Source organism: Phascolarctos cinereus, unplaced genomic scaffold (genome assembly GCF_003287225.1).
Source record: "Phascolarctos cinereus isolate Bilbo 61053 unplaced genomic scaffold, phaCin_HiC Scaffold_1;HRSCAF=81, whole genome shotgun sequence".
NCBI lineage: Eukaryota > Metazoa > Chordata > Mammalia > Diprotodontia > Phascolarctidae > Phascolarctos > Phascolarctos cinereus.
In genome coordinates, this window is record NW_027555514.1 from 260,358,881 (window position 1) to 260,376,973 (window position 18,093).

General features: G+C 38.7%; 1 long non-coding RNA gene across 3 annotated transcripts in view; it reads right to left on the reverse strand.

Annotated features, from left to right (window-relative positions):
• Positions 1-3,224, reverse strand: part of LOC110221722 (uncharacterized) — a 31,161-nt gene extending 27,937 nt beyond the window's left edge. Inside the window, exons 1-2 of one of the 3 annotated variants that reach the window (XR_002328209.2) lie at positions 2,852-3,224; positions 2,247-2,394 (exon numbers count right to left, since the gene is read on the reverse strand). This is a non-coding gene — a long non-coding RNA (uncharacterized LOC110221722). The other 2 variants (XR_013482868.1, XR_013482867.1) reach the window with 2 other exon arrangements.
• Positions 3,225-18,093: the final 14,869 nt, after the last annotated feature.

An 18,093-nucleotide genomic window follows, 5' to 3' on the forward strand; every position in this document is an offset into this window, starting at 1 on the left:
AGTATAAAATTGCAGAGAAGTACCAACTTGAATTGATAGGGCAACTATTGTCACCTGGGACTTGCTTATATCAATTAAATCACATATATAGTTCTTGTCACTTAGGGAAAAGCAGCTTAGAGCATTGAATCCTTTCCTTAAAGTCAAGAAGACCAGGGATCAGATCCCACTTCTACTATATTGAGTAAGCATTTATTAAGTGATGACAATGGAGTTAAGTACTGGCAACAGAAAGAAAAAACAGAAAGCATCCCAGATGTCAAGGAATTTATATTCTCATGAGGGTGACAAATTATATAAATATAAGTACATGGAAGATTCATATGAAATAGTTAAAAGGTAACTTTTAAGGAGAAAACTCTACCACAGGGGTTCTTAACCTAGAGCTTATAGAGATTCAGTGGGTAGATTTCAGGGGTTGATGAACTGGGATAGGAAAACAATTACATATTTTTTTCACTAACCTCTAACTGAGATTTCATATTTCCTTCAATTATGAATATTGGCCACAGACTGCATTAGTATTAGGCCATAGCAGTCTGCCAAGGTCGTCTATTAGACCCATACCTAAAAGATTAAGACTCCCTACTCCGATGGTTTGGGGTCCATGAAGGTCCTCCTGCAGAATAATAGGAAGGAAGCCAGGGATTGCAAATGGCAGAGGGAAAGACCAAGCACATTCCAGGCAAAAGCACACTGGGTTTGAGGAATTGTAAGTAATCCAGTATTGCTAGACCATTGGCTGTGTAGAGGGGAAAGGTAGGAAGTGCAGGTCTTTCAATGACAGAAGGAGGATTTTATATTGGATTTTAAGGGCAATAAGCAGCCATATGAGGGAAGAGGAGCAAGTTGTAGGAAAATTCCTTTGGCAGCTATGTGAAAGATAGATTGGAATGGAAGACACTTGATACTGGGACCCCAAATGGGAGATTATTGTGCTGGTTCAGATGAGAGATGGTGAGGGCCTGAATAGTCATGGTGTAAGCAAAGGAAAAGGGATTTTGTGAGAAATTTTATGGAGAAAGGAAGTACAAGTCCAAAAACTTGATAAGATATGGGAAGGGAGAAGGTACTGTGTGTCACACAACCTTTTAGGAAGCTTTCTCAAAATAGGTGTCAATCTGCATTGGTAGAGGGACTCTCCTCCCTGGAAGTTCCCCATCTCAATGAAAGCAAAGTGCCAATCCAAAACATTTATTTCACTGGCTCTCATCTGAAATGCCTTCTCATGTTTTTCTTTACCTTGTGGCTCTCTTACACTTCAAGGCTGTTTGTGTCAGAGCTTTAATTATCTGCTTGTCCCAGGAACAATTACATAATTGTTTTTCATTTTCTTGCTCTATTTGGTGATTATAACTAAAACCCTGAAAAGTACATCAGCTGCATTGGGAAGGAAAGGGATCATTCTATGAAAATATATCTTGAAGAAGAAGAAGGGACTGGAAAATAGTTTATACATAAAGGAGATATACCCTCACACACACATATATGGCCATAAGTCTATTTGAGCAGAAGGAAAAGAGCAGCTTGGATTGAATTTGGGAAATTGCAGAGCTCCCTCATGGATCCCAAACTTCCCATAAAAGCAAAGGCCCATCTCTTTGGAATAAATGGAAAAAATTACATAGTCCAACTCTCTTGTTTTCCAGATGAATGAAGAGAAGCTAAGTATTTGAACATGTAATTGGACTCTAACCCAGCTTTTTTTTTAATCCTTTCATTTTTTTGGTTATATTTTTATGTGGTGATTTCACTGGTTTAGAGAACTCCCAGTGAGGGAATCTCCCTCTACCAGTATAGATCACTATTTTCTCTCTAATTTACTGTCAAAGAGTTGCCTGGATGCCCAGAGAGGTTGTGACTTGCCTAGCGTCAGGCAGATCTTATGTATTGAAGGTGAGACTTGACCTTCCAGTCTTTCTGACTGTAAGGAAAGCTGTTTCTTTACTAACCAAGCCCTCTCTATCCCAGCCTTCTCCCTTCCCTTGTCCAGTCCCCTTTCTCTCACACCACAGTTGCTTGTCTAGACTGGATTCACATTCTCTTCAATTCCTTGACTGGGTTCCCATAAGCAATTAACAGCTTAGAGCCATAAAGAGCCTTGTTAAGCATTGCCCTTACACCCAAGATTCTCAGGATTGGCTGAACAAGGGAAATCAGAGAAAGATTTAACATTACAGACACTTCCTTAGTTAAATAATACTTACCTAGTGACAATTTGTGCTTATGTGCAAAGCCCTACTAACCTTGTGTCACTGGGAAGTTCTAGGTAGATAAAGATTTGAAACCCATTGACTTGCTGTACAGAGTAAAATTTTTTGTTTGTTGTCCGATCGTGATGCTTCCTCTTTGGTTCTTTCTCCTTTTTCTTGACAGTTCTTGAGAAATCCTGATCTAAAGAGAGAATGAGAAACTGAGAGGTTTTTATGAGAGTGCCTTGGATAAAAACACTAAGATTATAGTTTCAACTCCATTCAATGAGTATACCTACTATATATCAGCCATTCTGCTCCTTCTGTTGATACTAGGATAAAAACAAAACAGTCACTACACAAAGGGAGCCCACATTGTATTGGACAGAAATAACATTTATACAAAAAAAGCAAAACACATAGAGGTAGGAGAGGAGACAGACACAGGCTTCAGAGTCAGAAAGACTGACCCAAATTTCTCTTCTTCCTCCAACTGGGGTTGACTTGCTCATGGTCACAGATCTAGTAAGTGTCTGAGACCAGATTTGAACTCAGCTCCTCCTGATGCAGGAGCTGGTACTCTATTCACAGCTGCCCCAGCTCTCTAATTCTTTAAGTTGCTGAACATGTGCCAATCTGCTTTGGAAGAAGTTGCTCACCAGGAGCTCCCACCACAGATGAAATCTGGTTTAAAGAAAGAAAGCAGAAATAAAAAGCATTTGGGGTAGATGAGGAAGCTCTAACAATTGATGTCATCAAAAAGGGTCTGGTAAAGGAAGGAAGTGGCATTTAAGTCAGCTACCTGTCATAAAAGCTCTCTCTCTCATTCTCTTTCTTTTTTCAGAAGAAGAAGGAGATGGAGAGAGAATGAGAAAAAGAAAAACAAGTCAACAAGACAAATGGAGGCATCACCTGATCTTGATGGAGTCTGACAGTGTATGCAGCCCCCCTACCTACTATATTGCTTTCTTCCTGAGCAATGGCAAATTTATGGTAGATGTCCTTACTCATCTAATTTTAGAGCTCTTACGTCTAGGTTTATGATTAACTTACACTATGGTCATAGATTTAAAGCTTCAGAGAACCTTAATATTCATCTAATTAATTAATTAATAATTATTATATATAATAATATATAATTAATAATTAATTAATAATTCAGCTAATATTCATTTTTGGTTTTGTTTTGTTTTGCTTTTTGTCATGGAAACTTTTCACCATCTGAGGAAGTCTATGCACTCCTTCTCTGAAGGGTGCTTTTAAATGCATAAAATAAAATATATAGGGATTACAAAGGAAACCAATTATCTCAAAATACAGTTTTTGAAATATTTTTAAAGTTCATGTACTACAGATTAAGAGCCCATATCTACTCTAACCTTATCATTTTCAAGATGAAGAAACTGTTGCTTATCTTCCCCAGATGACACAGATATTAGGGACCAGAGCTGGGAGGAGGATTTGAACTCAGGACTCTCTATTCTGCTATACTTCTTCCTTGTACAGATGCCATTTCATAGCCATTTAAATTTGGTCATTCTTTTGGTTGGCTTCTGGGACATGAAAAGCATAGTTGGTGAACACTGGCTGAGAGATATTCATTCTGCTTTGCTATTTGTGATGCCCTTGGTGTGGGACCCTAGAAAAATCAAAGCTAGTATGAGAAAATATTAGTCCTTTAATAAGAATCAACAACAACAACAACAACAACAACAACTCTGTGTGAGCTTAGATAACAATTGCATTAGGGAAAGGAGGGAAGTTTTGTCAAGTCTATCCCTGAATCCAGTTTCATAGTTGTAAGATTTTTGTGTCTAACATTGTTTAAACTTGGCAAAATACTGCTTCCTTTTTTGAGGGAAGAAAAGGACTTAAGAAGGCTCATAAAAATATTCAAAAGGTTTTTCAGATGTCAAATAGTTCTTACAAAACTATGTTTTGATGAGTTAAGTGTAGAGGAATCAAAACCATATGGATTATACTTCTTTTTAAATACACACCAATGTTGAAATTAAGGGAAAATCCTTGGAGAGGAAAATGGGCTATAGGTGTTGCCAAACTCCAAATACTCAAAAAACTGCTTTGAGATATTTGATGAATCTAAAGCAGAGCTGGGTTCCTCCATTCCTTATTATCACCATGTTTTCATGTTATATCCTGTAAAAATATAGTGTCAGCAATGGCCTCTATGTGGATATCTCAAAGGAGCTTGGGGATTTACAGATTTCTATAGAATCATCTTTGCCCAAATCCAGAATTCAAAGTAAATCATACTTCAGAATTCAACACAAAGTTCAACATTCTTCACTTGTTAAGAGTTTATTCTAAAATGTCACAAGCCAATCCCAAATAGGAATTATCCCAATAGCAATAATAAATTTTCTTAGGATAGCTTCACTAGTAAGAGTTTCTTCTAGTTAAACAATCATTGAAAGAAAATGTAGACATTTCAGTCAGGAGTCAAATAGCTCACTGTGTCCTATTTAATCTCCACACCCCTCTGATGTAAGGAATGTAATTAATGTTAGCTTCATTTACATCTGAGGAAATTCAAGTTTAGACAAGATTAAACAACATGTCCTCAGTCCCAAAGCCATTGAGAAGCAGAGCTAAAACTTAAATCCAAATCTTCTGATTCAAAGTTTAGCGTTCTTTCCACCATATTGCATTGCCAAGTATGGAAAATTTGGTGGGTCTACTCAATTTAAGTTAATATCTGATTTTAATTTTCCTTTGGAATTTCTAGATGAATGTTCTATTAAAGATGATGAAAAGAACATTTTTATTGAAGACAGTCTTTAACTCCTAGGATGACACCAAAGTCATGAATGGTCTGCAAAAGACAAAGAGATGGAGTTACTGGATCATCAAAATTAGTCAACATGGTGGAGAGTATTGTAGTCCAAAGTGGTAAAGAATAGGATGGACAAGTCTTAACTAAGATCATTAGCAAGTAAATAATAAGACTATTCCTTCCTTCCTTCCCTCCCTCCCTTCTTCCTTCCTTCCTTCCTTCCCTCCCTCCCTTCTTCCTTCCTTCCTTCCTTCCTCCTCCCTCCCTCCCTTCCTTCCTTCCTTCCTTCCTTCCTTCCTTCCTTCCTTCCTTCCTTCCTTCCTTCCTTTAAAAGGATAAGGAGGATTTAGAAACAGCCATTTCAGAGGCTAGATAGCTTAATTTGTGGAATATTGGACTTGGAGTCAGAAATAGTTGGTTTCAAATTTCACTTCTGATACTTACAAACTTTTTGAACTTGAACAAGTTATTTAACCTTTGTGTACTTCATATAAATCTCCAAGATTTAACTTCCGAGTTATAGATGAGCTATAATCTGCATTACTATAGGGTATTGCCACATTGATGAAAATTGATTTCCGTAGCAAAAAATAATTGCATGTGTTTGCTATTTAGATAGCATTTTAAGGATTGTAACCGCATTATCAGTCTACCTATAACATTTATTAAGCACCTATGTGTCAGGCACTGTGCTAAGTGCTGGTAAGTGTTATTATCCCCATTTACAAACCAGAGGTTGAAGCCAAGGGAGATAGTTGACTTGACCATAACCACAAAGCAATCAGAGACTTGCATCCTCATCTTCTCACTCCTAGCTCCACGATCATTAGAAAAACACCTTAACATGAGACACAGATTAACATGACATACCCCACATTTGAAAAGGTTGAATTGTAACACCCCCAAGAACTCTAACTCAATGACAGAAATCTCTTGGGTTAACTCCTTATAACACGATGTGATTAGTATCCTGATTGTGTCATATACTGCCTGAGACAAGGCCAATGAATCCCAGTGGTTAGGCAAATCCCAGGTTAAGGGGAAAGATGATTCTCAAAGCAGGGCATGAGAGCCATATTTTAAACTGAGAGGTGAGCCAGTGTAAACCAACATGGCCAGCATTGACATCACAGTGTCTCAGTACTGTGATGAATAGGAAGTCTGCTTGTAGACTTGAGAGCCTTGGAACCATGGGAAGAGCATCTTGCAGAGCAAAGATTTGGAGCTGGAAAATTGATATTCATTGACAACAGCAACAACAATAACATTACCGTTGATCCTCAAAGCCACTCTGTGAGGTAGGTGCTACTGTTATCTCCACTTAGCAGATGAAAAAACTCAGAGGTTAAATACTTTATCCAGGGCCACACAGCTAGTAAGTTGCCTGAGGCAGAATTTAGACCCAGATCTTAGTGATACCAAGTCCAGGACTCTACCCACTGAGCCACCTAACTGCAAAGTCAAAAGCAGTGATTGTGGCCATTTGTCTGACTCCACCCAATGTCTGAAATCTCTGACCTTTTATTTCATTAAAAAATGTAGCTTCTTCCATTCTCTCTTATTGCTTAGTCATTTTTCAGTCATGTCTGACTCTTCATGATCCCATTTGGTGTTTTCTTGGCAAGGATACTGAAGTGGTTTGCCATTTCCTCTTCCCGCTCATTTTACAGATAAGGAAACTGAGGCAAACAGGGTTAAATGACTTGCTCAGGGTCACATAGCTAGGAAGTATCTGAGGCCGGATATGAACTCAGGAAGATGAGTCTTCCTGACTCCAGACCTGGCGCTATGCACTGCATCACCTAGTTGTCCCTTGTATTCCCTACTCTCTCCCTATTTGGACATACCACCACAGTTATGGGAACAGTTCACCCAACTTAAGGCTGTGATCTAGATAGATTCTTTGGGTAAGTAGTTTTAAAGACCTAAGGCAACTTTTGAGGGTTCTAAAGAAGTTAGGGTCAGAGTAGCATAGATGTGTTATTAATGCAAAAGCCCAACTGATGCACTTAAAAATTCCTATTATCTGTAACTATTCCTAAAAGGGATGCCTTTTCCATTACCTTTACCATCCCAATTAAAAAAAAATTCCCATCAAGGTGGAATATCTGAATTGTTGCCGAGTTTGCACTTCAGAAAACAAACAACAATAACAACAGTAAAACATGGTGGTATCCAAACAGTAAATGTCTGTCTCATGGTCAATTTGAAAAATTAGAGAAGACGTTGTTCTTGGAGAAGTAATTTCTCTGCCCCAAAATACTTCCCATACACTCAGAGATTGGGGATAAGGAGTGGAAGAATGGAAAAGAAATCATGATTTTCCTCTCTTTGCTATAGGGGCCAGGAGTGTGATGATACTAGTAAATATGACCCCTGTCCTCAGGCAGATTTGTAACTAAATCAGAGCTATAACGCAGGATTCTGGCATCTGCAGTGAATTCCCAGGGGGTAGGTGGCAGAAAACAGTTCACTTGAATTAGGTACAGTTGTGCTGATAAAGAAAAAGAGATTGAACTGAACCCTGGAGAAACTGGCCCATGTCTCCAATCTAAAGGCCATGCGGGAAGCAGGAGATTTCAATGGGGACATGGTAGCTGGGATAGAGACACAGCCTGGAGAGAAAATAGGTCTCAGCTGAGGAACACCTTGGGAAGGGCACCCTGCAGTTAGCTGTCTTAGGCTAGATGAGGGAACAAGAAGCAGTCAGATAGTGGCATAGATGCAGGTGAACATTGGATCGTCAAGTGTGGGGAGGAAACAGAGAGGAGGCATGACCTCTCAAATGCCAGCAACCTGAAACAGGGCTCTAGTCATCCTGCCTTGGTTACAGCTCTGGGGCTAAATAGAGACTGCCTGTAGAGAAAGTGACCCAGGGCCAGCATATGATAGGTAGGTTTGTTGATAATTGAAGAACTGTACCTCAAGAACTCTTAGATGGTCAGGCCAATGATGCCAGGACACTGTTAGAAAGCCACCATCTTAGAGTGAGACCATTTGGGAGAAGGAGAAGTCAGATTACTCAGGTAACCCGAGTCAGAGTCCTGAGTTCATACTGAATTTCATGATATAAAATACATTACCAGGAGTCTTGATAGCCAAATCCTTTAATTAAACCTACTTCTATCTCTAAAGAGAAACCAAAAGACAGAGAGAGACAGAAAAAGACAGAGATTTATATTGTACTGAAAATATAGTGTATATGAACTGAGCCCTCTCTTAGAAAAAATTTTTTTTCTCAATGATGAGAAAATTGACTAGATGCTAATCCAGTCACTGTCATTGAACATGTAAATGTGGGGAGACTTTGACAGCCACAGTACACCTAGAAGGTCATATACCTATCAAATATCTTCTAAAGATTAATTTGGAGAAGCTCCAATTCTGAAGTGCACTTTACATTTCTGATTTTAGATAAATATGTTTTTAATATTCATTTGGCATTTATTAAACATACAATGGCTTCCATGTTAAACCAAAATGGAACACACATTTATTTTGCAACTCAAAGCTAAAGAGTCCCAATTTAAAAAAAAATCAGAAGGGAATGCTTATTAAATAAACCATATGTAAAATTAAAAAAAAACCCAAAAAACTGACTTGTCAGTCTTCATTTATCTGAACTGAGTGTTCCTTTTCCCCTCCATCGTCACAGAAGATTATAATAAATTAATGGACAGTTAGGGTTTTCTCACTGATCCAATTCCAAATCTCCAAGGCCAAAGCTCTTGGTTTCACATAAACTTCACAAGGGGACCTCGAGCCACTTCACTCCAATGAGATACCAATCATACTTGACAGGGCTCCCCAGAGAAGGCAGAAAGCCTCTGGGAACACGGAGCTCCATTATCAATCAGCTCTCTTCACCCAATCCAGCAGAAGCTATTCCTTTCACTGGAGTCTAAAGTCATGTTTCTTTCAAAGGGAATGGAGCGTTGGAGCTGCTCCATTTTTAGAAATGTCTTTGCGTGTTATCTGGAACCAAGTCCGACCACACTGTTGTATCTGCTCACCAGAGTACTTCTGATGTCCATACACATGCCTGTTAGAAGTAATGGCCCTGACTTAGGGATCAAGTTTTGCCTCTGACCACCAACTAGAGGGCTGGAACATTTCAGTGGTTTAAACTGTAATCTCCCCCAAGGCTATGTAAATTTTTCTTTTTCTTTCTTTCTTTCTTCCTTTCTTTCTTTCTTTCTTTCTTTCTTTCTTTCTTTCTTTCTTTCTTTCTTTCTAGAAAGAATAAAAATTCTTTAAAAATAAAAAATGCAACTTTATTTTTAAACAAATTTTTTAGACATTCATCAGAAAGCAAATATTAAGCAAAGGAAATTTTACTGGACCTGCTCTCATGAAGTAGTTTGATAACTATTAAATTGAACTGAAATAGAGAAATATACCTTCAGTTTTGTTGCTGTTCAGTTGCTTCAGATGTGTCTGACCCATTTGAAGTTTCTTGGCAGAGAGACTGGAGTGGTTTGACACTTCCTTTTCCAGCTTATTTTGTAGACAAGGAAACTGAGGTAAACAGGGTTAAGTAACTTGCCCAGGGTCACAGAGCTATGAAGTGTCTGTGGCCAGATTTGAACTCAGGAATATATCTTCTTGACTTCAGGCCCAAAGCTCTATGCACTATGGCACCAGCTAGCTGCCCCCTTAGCTTAGGTGAACTACAATAATTCATTGGAAAGTCATTGATTGGTCTTTTATCATTTAAAACCTTCAGAATGAGTTCTAAAGAGAGATTAGGCATCAATGAATCTGAGTTCCTGGCTTTGGTTATGTCACTTCCTTTCTCCAGCCCTTGGTTTCCTCATTGATAAAAGCTGCTGGATTTGATCATCCCTAAAGTGCCTTCTAGCTCTAGGTGTTATGACATGCTAAAATGGAGAAATCTATTTCAGAAGGTGGAGTTTTACAGATGACAATAGTCTGTAATTTGATACTCTGTGGCAACACTGGCCTGGGTATGATGAAAGATATGGAAGAAGAAGAAGAAGAAGAAGAAGAAGAAGAAGAAGAAGAAGAAGAAGAAGAAGAAGAAGAAGAAGAAGAAGAAGAAGAAGAAGAAGAAGAAACAGATCTTATCTTTGAGTATACATATGAAATAACGGAAGACTAATAGGATGAACTAACAAGTGTAGTATAATTATTTTTTGGTCAAGCTGTATCTGAATAGCATGTTTAATTCAGTACTCTATTTAGGAAGAACATTTTTAAAAAGCTGGAATGTATTCATAGAGAGGAGTGGAATCCATGTCATGTAAGCATTTATGGAAAGCCCTGGAAATGTTTAGTCTGGGGAAGAGAAGATTTATGATGAATTAGACTTTTTCTACTTGGCCCCAAATGGCAAAATTGAGAACAATGAGTAGAATTTTCAGAAAGATAGAAGAAAGATTGGCATAGGGAAAACTTGCTAACAATTTGAGCTATCCAAATGCCTCTTTCTGGAGGTAGTCTTTATTCTGGGCAAGCCTAGAGATGCTCAGAGAAACCTCCATAGAGTAGATAAGACTTTATCTGGGCCTTAATGGCAGAATAGCATTTGGATTGTCATAATGAAAGAAGCATACTAGGTAGGGGAAATGGGGTAAGCTAAATCACAAAAGGAAGAATACTTAAGGAAGGGAACATAACATAGGGAAAAAACCACTGGATTCTGCCTCAGAAGTCACAGGTTGAAGTCTGAGAAAATCCACATGTAGAAATTCTGTCTAGGAGCAGATCAGTAAAGGCATCCTTAATCCCTTTGGTTTCTCTCATGAGATTCTCTTGAATTGGTTAATTCTTAGATAAAAAAAATGAACACAGATGAAGTTTTTGTTTCAGTACATTTGATATATCTTGATTAGTCACTGGTGGATGGATATGGACAGGAATCTAACAGATGGGGCTTGTGAGCTATGATATTCTTCAAAAACTCCACCATCCCTCAGGGCTACTCCTAGATCCTGAGTGGGAGCAATTGTCATTATCTGGGAACCTAATCTTCCGAAGCTAGGGTGGATTGGGATAGTAAGTCCAGAGTCTATATTAATTATACATACTTACATACCTGTATATATACATATATACATATATGTCTGTCTATAACTAGATGTATATGTGTGTGTGTGTGTGTGTGTGTGTGTGTGTGTTGTTGCTTCTCTTAACAGAATGTAGCTCTTATTTTGCTTTGGTCTTTTTATCTCCAGTGCTTAGAACAGTGCCTAGCACATAGTAGGTCAAAGTGAGCCAAGTCAACAAATTGACAAGAATTGGTTTACTTATGTCAAGCACTGTGAGAAAACCATAGGTGATTAATAAATGTCAGTTGGTTGATTAAATAGGTTTTGCCTTATAGCCAAGTACTGGGAGCTGAGGGCTCTTAAAGACCTTTTCCCTTTTGTTATAGAAATAGAAACATGGAAAGTTTTTTATTCTGCTTCTGAACAGGAACAGAGTGTATATAAAAAGGTACCAATAGGTAAATTAAGGAAAGCTGAACTTGGACCTGAGTTGGAACCTTGGCTCTGCATTTACTACCTGTGTGAATTCTTGCAGGTCAATCTCTTGTCCTTTAGGCTCCCCAGCTGTCAAATGGGGGGCTGGACTAAGTGACCTCTAAGGCCCCTGCCAGCCCCATATCCATGATCCTATAAAAGTGGTGCTCCCAGGAAATCCCACGGTGAGCTAATTAGAGTGACAGCCAGTCCTCCAAACCTAGCCTGGCTTCCTTAACCCAGAGCTTTGCTCCTGGGCCTCGGGTTACATATATATATATATACACACACACACATATATATATATATACACACACATATATACACATATGTGTGTATATATGCATATATATATATATATATATATATATATATATATACACACACACACATATATACTTGTAATGTGACATAAATCAACACACAAGTCAATTAATTTTGGGAGGCCTCTGTTTCCTGTTCTGCCAAATGGAGGTTGGATTGGATGATTCCTTTCAGTTCAAACATTCAACCATTCTGCCATTGTGTTTCCACCATTTTGACTTTTCTGAACAAAGATTATGTTAGGGACTTGTAGAAAATCATTCATGTTGCTGTCAATTCATAGAAGAAAGAAATCCACTGTAAGTTCTTAGCTGGGAAATATCATTTAAATAAAAGTAATCCATAAAAGAGAGAAATTAAAAGTGACAAGACCAGTTAGAAAAACATTATAATGATTGAGGTGGTATATGGTATGGGTATCAATGGCAGGGGTGGCAATAATAATACTACTACTAATAATATAACAATAACTAATAATTATTTATATAGTACTTTCTATGTGTCAGACGCTGTGTTAAGTGCTTTACAATTATCTGTCACAGCAACCCTAAGAGGTAGGTGATATTATTATCTCTATTTTGAAGAAGAGGAACCTGAGGGAAATAGAAGTTATGTGACTTACCCAGGGTCACTCAGTCAGTGACTGTCTGAGGCTAGGTTTGAAATTGTCTTCACTCAAGGTCCGGTGCTCCACCCACTGTGGCAACTAGCCGATCTATAGTAAGAAGGAATAAGAAGAAACAAATTACCGATTCTCTAGAGCCAAATCTCTTCTCCCTTTAAAAATTAAACTCCTCAAAGGATTGAATGAGCTGCCTAGCAGCTGGAGAGTTGAGCAAACACACTAACTTTGGTTCACTCTTTCCAGGAGTTTGATTGTGAAACTCTGGAAATGCAAAGTGCCAAAGGATAAAGAGGGTCAAGTGAAGGGCTGGATTTCTGTTGGGTTTGCTTTTGTTCCTTAGTATTAGATGTAGGGATTGAAAGCGTAATTTCCTTTATTTAGGGCACTCCCAGAGGGAGAAACTCCTTCTGCCAGACAGGCACCTTCTCTGAAACCTAGTTGCCTTGAACACTGATCAGTTAAGTGGTCAGCCCAAAGTCACGTAGCCAGTTCGCGTCAAAGGTAAGACTTGAACCCCAGGTCTTCCTGGACCTGATATGAATTCTCTATTCACAATGCAGATTACCTTTTTTCTTCATAAGATCAGAGCCTTTCATGTTTGAAGGTAAAGAGGGATGATAGGACAAATTTAATGAGTAGTGCCAAAGATGAGACAATAGAATATGGCTCTCCTTTCCTTCCCTGACCACTCTCGATGCAAATTTCCAAGTTACGAGTTACACAATAGTAGGTTAGAAATGAAAATAAAACAGTTTCTTTTCAGTTCAAACTGAAAAGAAAAAAAAAGAAATAAAAAAAAAGAATTAATGAGGAGGCCTAGGATATATGAAACTTCATTCCAAAGTTGGCAAATCAATTAATCAATCAGGCTTTCAGGCTATGCGTCTGTAACTAAGCTTTGGTTTTAGAAATCTATTAATATTTTGTGGTTATTCGGTCATTCAGTATCTGACTCTTTGTGACCCCATGTAGTATTTTCTTGGCAAAAGTGCCAGAGTAGTTTACCATTTCCTCCTCTAGTTCATTAAGGCAAATAGAGGTTAAATGATTTACACAGCTAGTGAATGTCTGAGGCCATATTTGAACTCAAGTCTTCCTGACTCCTGGCGCAGTATTTTATCCACTGAGCCATTTAGCTGCTTCCATCGATATTTAAAAAAAAAATTACACTTAAATCAGAAATAAAGAACTCATTTCTTGAATTTAATATATCTTCCCTGCCCAGGCCCCAGGGTGGGTATACCTCCAAAAGCTCAGCCATTCCACTCCCCTGAAAAGTTCATCCCTTTTCCCAGAGGATGAGTTCTCAACTTATGTCTCCATCTCCCACCTCTCATCTACCTCCAGTGCCATGTTTCTGTCTGGGGATGAACAAATACAAAGTCTCCTTTACTCCTTCAATGAGTTTAATTTTGAGAGGGAAGAGAGATCCAAAGGATTAAATGGGATCAAGTGAGGGATTGTTGTTGTTGTTGATTTTTGTCTTAAAACTACTGGAGCTTTTTGCATTTGATGCAAAAGGGGATGAAGACTCACTTAAAAAAAGAAACATTTAAGATCTTGGACTGACAGGAGAAGAGTGGGAGCACAGTGATAAAAAAGAAAGCATCACATTTAGAACTGAGATGAAGGTTTTAAACATAGAGGAGATGAAAGACACCTTTTCCTTGGCTCCTACAAGGGTGAGAGGCTGGATTTTGGAGATGGGAGGAGGTGTGTCATGATGAAAAGGAAAGGAGATAGAGAAGAGAGAGCAGTCTATAATAGATCAAGTCTAGGGTTAGAATCAAGAAGACTTGGGTTGGAATCCAACCTCAGACACTTACTTGATGACCCCATTAACTTCTCTGCACCTCAGTTTCCTTGTCTGTAAAATGCGTGGAAGGTAGACTCAATGAACTCTAAATCTCTTGATCTTATGAACTGAGTGGTGTTAATTTCAGTGAAGGAAGGTGAATACTCATCAGCTATTAAATGAGAGTGGGAGGAAAGGGATTCAAGGATAAAGAAGAAGACCCTGACTAGCCATGGTGGGTAGTGTCAGAATCACTCAGTCTCAGAGCTGGATGGGAACTCAGAACACTACCTAGTCCAATTCTTACCTGAATAAGTATCCCTTTAGCATCCTATCCAACAAGTGATTAGCCAGCTTTTGAGCCAAAAGGGAGTGATTACTACTTAAATTAAAATTTCCCTACTCACAAATAAGATATGATCTTTGACAATACTGTATTTTGCTCAGCCATCACACAGAATCACATCTGTAGATTTCTCTCGTCTTGTATGGAACAGAGTGACCCTGTCTTGACTGTTCTTTTCCCAGAGTGGAGAACACATGAAGGCCTTTGGCCTTCTACCCAGGAAACTGGGGTGGGATGTCTTGGGATCAGTCACTTTGAAAGATGCATAGAGTATTTGGGGTTGGCAGGACAGTGGGCTGGCCACATAAGGGTGTACTTCTGTTCCAGAGTCACATGGAGGCTTGACCTCTGGGAGAAAAATATGAGAATGAGCTCAACAGTATCTCCTTTGTTACCCTCTATGCTTCATGAAGGCAGTTTGAAGAATCGGGCTTGGTATTTCTTTGGAGTAAGACTGGGTCTCTTCTACATCACTGTTCCCCATAATTATTGTAAAGTCTGTTATACATGGTGTGAAGGAGCTATCCTGAAAGCAACTGGTTTGGATTATAACAATGCTTTATTGCTGGAATTTCCTACAGCTTGGCTCATTTCTCCTCATATATTAGAAGAGTTTTCCTCCCCAGCATTATTGTTGAGAAAGATCTTCAAACCTTCCCACTGAGACAAATTATTTTGTTTTCGAAGTAACTTGCATGACATTCTCAAAGTTACCAGAAAAAAAAATCACCTACTTTCAATAAATATTTCACCACTCCCTTTGAAGATGTTAACAGTGGTCCCCAATCTAGCTCAGCTTTGTTGTTGGCAGTAGAGATGGCTCACAGAAAAGGCCAACTCTCTCCCTCCCCTTGCCCCCAAAACTTTCATCTAAGTTCTTCCAATATTATTAACCCCATAGAAGGCCTTCTGAAAGAAAAACCAGGATCAAAGTAGCTGCAATTCCTGGAAAATGGAAAAGCTTCAATGTTGAAAGGAAGCAAATTACTAAGATATTTTCCACTCTCTGTCTCTATCTTTCAGTGTGTGTGTGTGTGTGTGTGTGTGTGTGTGCGCGCGCGCGCACATTTCTGCCTGTCTATTTGTCTGTCTTTCTGCTTCTGTCTCTCTGTTTCTCTCTGTCTCTTTCTGTGTGTCTGTCTTTCTCCCTATCCCTCTTCCCTCCTTTCTCTGTTTCTGTTTCCATGTCTCTTTCTCTCTGTGTGTCTTTTTTTGTGTCTCTTCATACATCCGTCTCTCTCCCTCATCTTCTTCTTCCTCCCCTTCCCTCCCTCCCTCCCTTCCTTCCTTCCTTCCTTCCTTCCTTTCTTCCTTCCTTCTATCCTCCCTGTCACTCTTTCTTCCTCTCTCTATGTTTCTGTCTCTCTGTGTTGCTGATTTTTTTCTGTCTGTCTCATTCTCTTGCTCTCTGTCTCTATCTCTCTGTCTGTCTGTCTGTCTCTCTCTCTCTCCCTCTGTCACTTAATGTGGCTCTCATTTTTTCTACAAGGAAGAACCTGCTGCTTCTCTTTGTAATCTCCTGGCCTCCAGAAAAATAACCTCTAGTTGGTGTAGAGGTTAAATGAGATGGGTAAATCAGACAGCCTCCTGAAGTCTCTCCCACTCTAAATCCTAAGTGTTCCTAAGAGTTGGCAACTAATAAAATATAAGGACTGTGTGAGGGAGAAGGCAGAGTCAAGGGTGATTGTCATTTTAAACCTGTTTACACAATGGAAATAGAGAAGTCTGGACCACCATCTTTTCTATGAGTCCTTTCCTCATTCCAACTGACCTCCCAGCCTAGTATGTTTCCCCACAAATTGTCTCGTGCTTACTTCTTGTCTATTTTCAATATTCATAAAAATAAACACATTATCTCTGTTGACTAGAGTGTAAGCTCCTTGAGGGCAAGAATAGGTTCTTTTTTGTCTCTTTCCCCAGCACCTCACTTAGAGCCTAGCAGTAACAGAAACCTAATAAATATTCATTGATTGAACTACTTGAAGAGGGGAGAATTTGGATGGAAAGATTGAGTTCTATTTTGCACCTGTTGAATTTGCAATGTTTATGGGACACCCAGGAGAACATATCTAGTAGATTGGGCATATAGAACAAGCATTGAGCTGACTCTTAGAGAACCCTCTAATTTTCCCTTATTAAATCAATAGTCCCTTTTTAATCATGCCTGAGCCTCCAAATGTTTATGTGATTTCTTATTTTCTTAGTTTTATACACATATGCAAATTAGCTGGAGTATTCATCATACCGCTAACTCTAGGGTTCCTAACAAGATCCTCCATCTCTCTGACAGCCTTCAAATTGCTTTTTTAAATGTTCACATCTCTGTACTAATCAAATAAATGATTTTTCTTTACCTCTTTATAAAATTAAACTGTCCCTGCACAAGTAAGACATCACTCCCCCTAGGTGGTAAAGAGGCTTATATCCTCAAATCTGCACCACAGATCATTACCTCTCTCAAAATGTCCAAATCTCATCTAAAAGATGTACTTCTTCATTCCCATACTTTAGTAATTTATATTAAAATAAAGTCCTTTTTTCTGCTCATATTAGGCACCACAATGTTCATATATGACATTGACAATATCTTATATTCATTATTATAAATCCCTTTATTTACACAAAAACACCTTTCCTTCCCTTTTCATCATTCACTGTTCCTTATGGAAAAGTCTTTAAAAGACAGTGTCTAGGACATAGTAGGTGCTTTTTGTTGACTAATTAATTCAATAGATGCCAAGACTAAAGTGGAGATAGTGCTGGTGCATGATTTTTTTGTCTGCAGGTGATTGTGCACTTTAATGCAGCCTCTGCAACTGAGATGTAACAAAGTACGGATCAATTCTCTGCTCCTTGTGCTAATTTTGACCTAACAATTAACACCAAGAAAACACAGGTGCTCCATCAGCCTTATGTGGAACTGTTGGTTATAGCAAATGAAGAAGTTTTGAATACTACGGAAAAGCTTGCTTACCTTGGCAATATACTTTTCAGGTATGTACACATTGGTAATTAGGTTAGTTCAGTGTTTGGGAGGCTCCAAAGGAAGGGGGTGGTACAGAAGAGGTGACTTATTACCAAACTGAAGTTCTACAGAGCCATTGTGCTGATCTTATTGTTCTATGCCTGTATACCAGGACAGTCTATCAGTGCCATGCCAGGAAACTGAATTGCTTCCATTTGAATTGTCTTAAGAAGATTCTGAAGATCACCTAGCAGGATAAGATACCAGACCCTGAGTCCTTTATTGAACTAAAATAAAACTCTGCTTCAGAGAACACAACTCCAATGGGCTGGCCACATTACTTGAATGACAAACGTATGATTGCCAAAAAGACTATTTTATGGAGAACTCACATAGGGCAAACACTCACTTGGTGGTCAGAAAAAGTGATACAAGAACACTCTTAATGTCTGTCTTAAAAACTTTGGAATTGATTGTGTGACATGGGAGACATTGGCACCTGACCACCTAGCATGGTGTGCTCTCATCAAAGAAGATTCTGTGCTCTCTGAGTAAAGCAGAATTGAA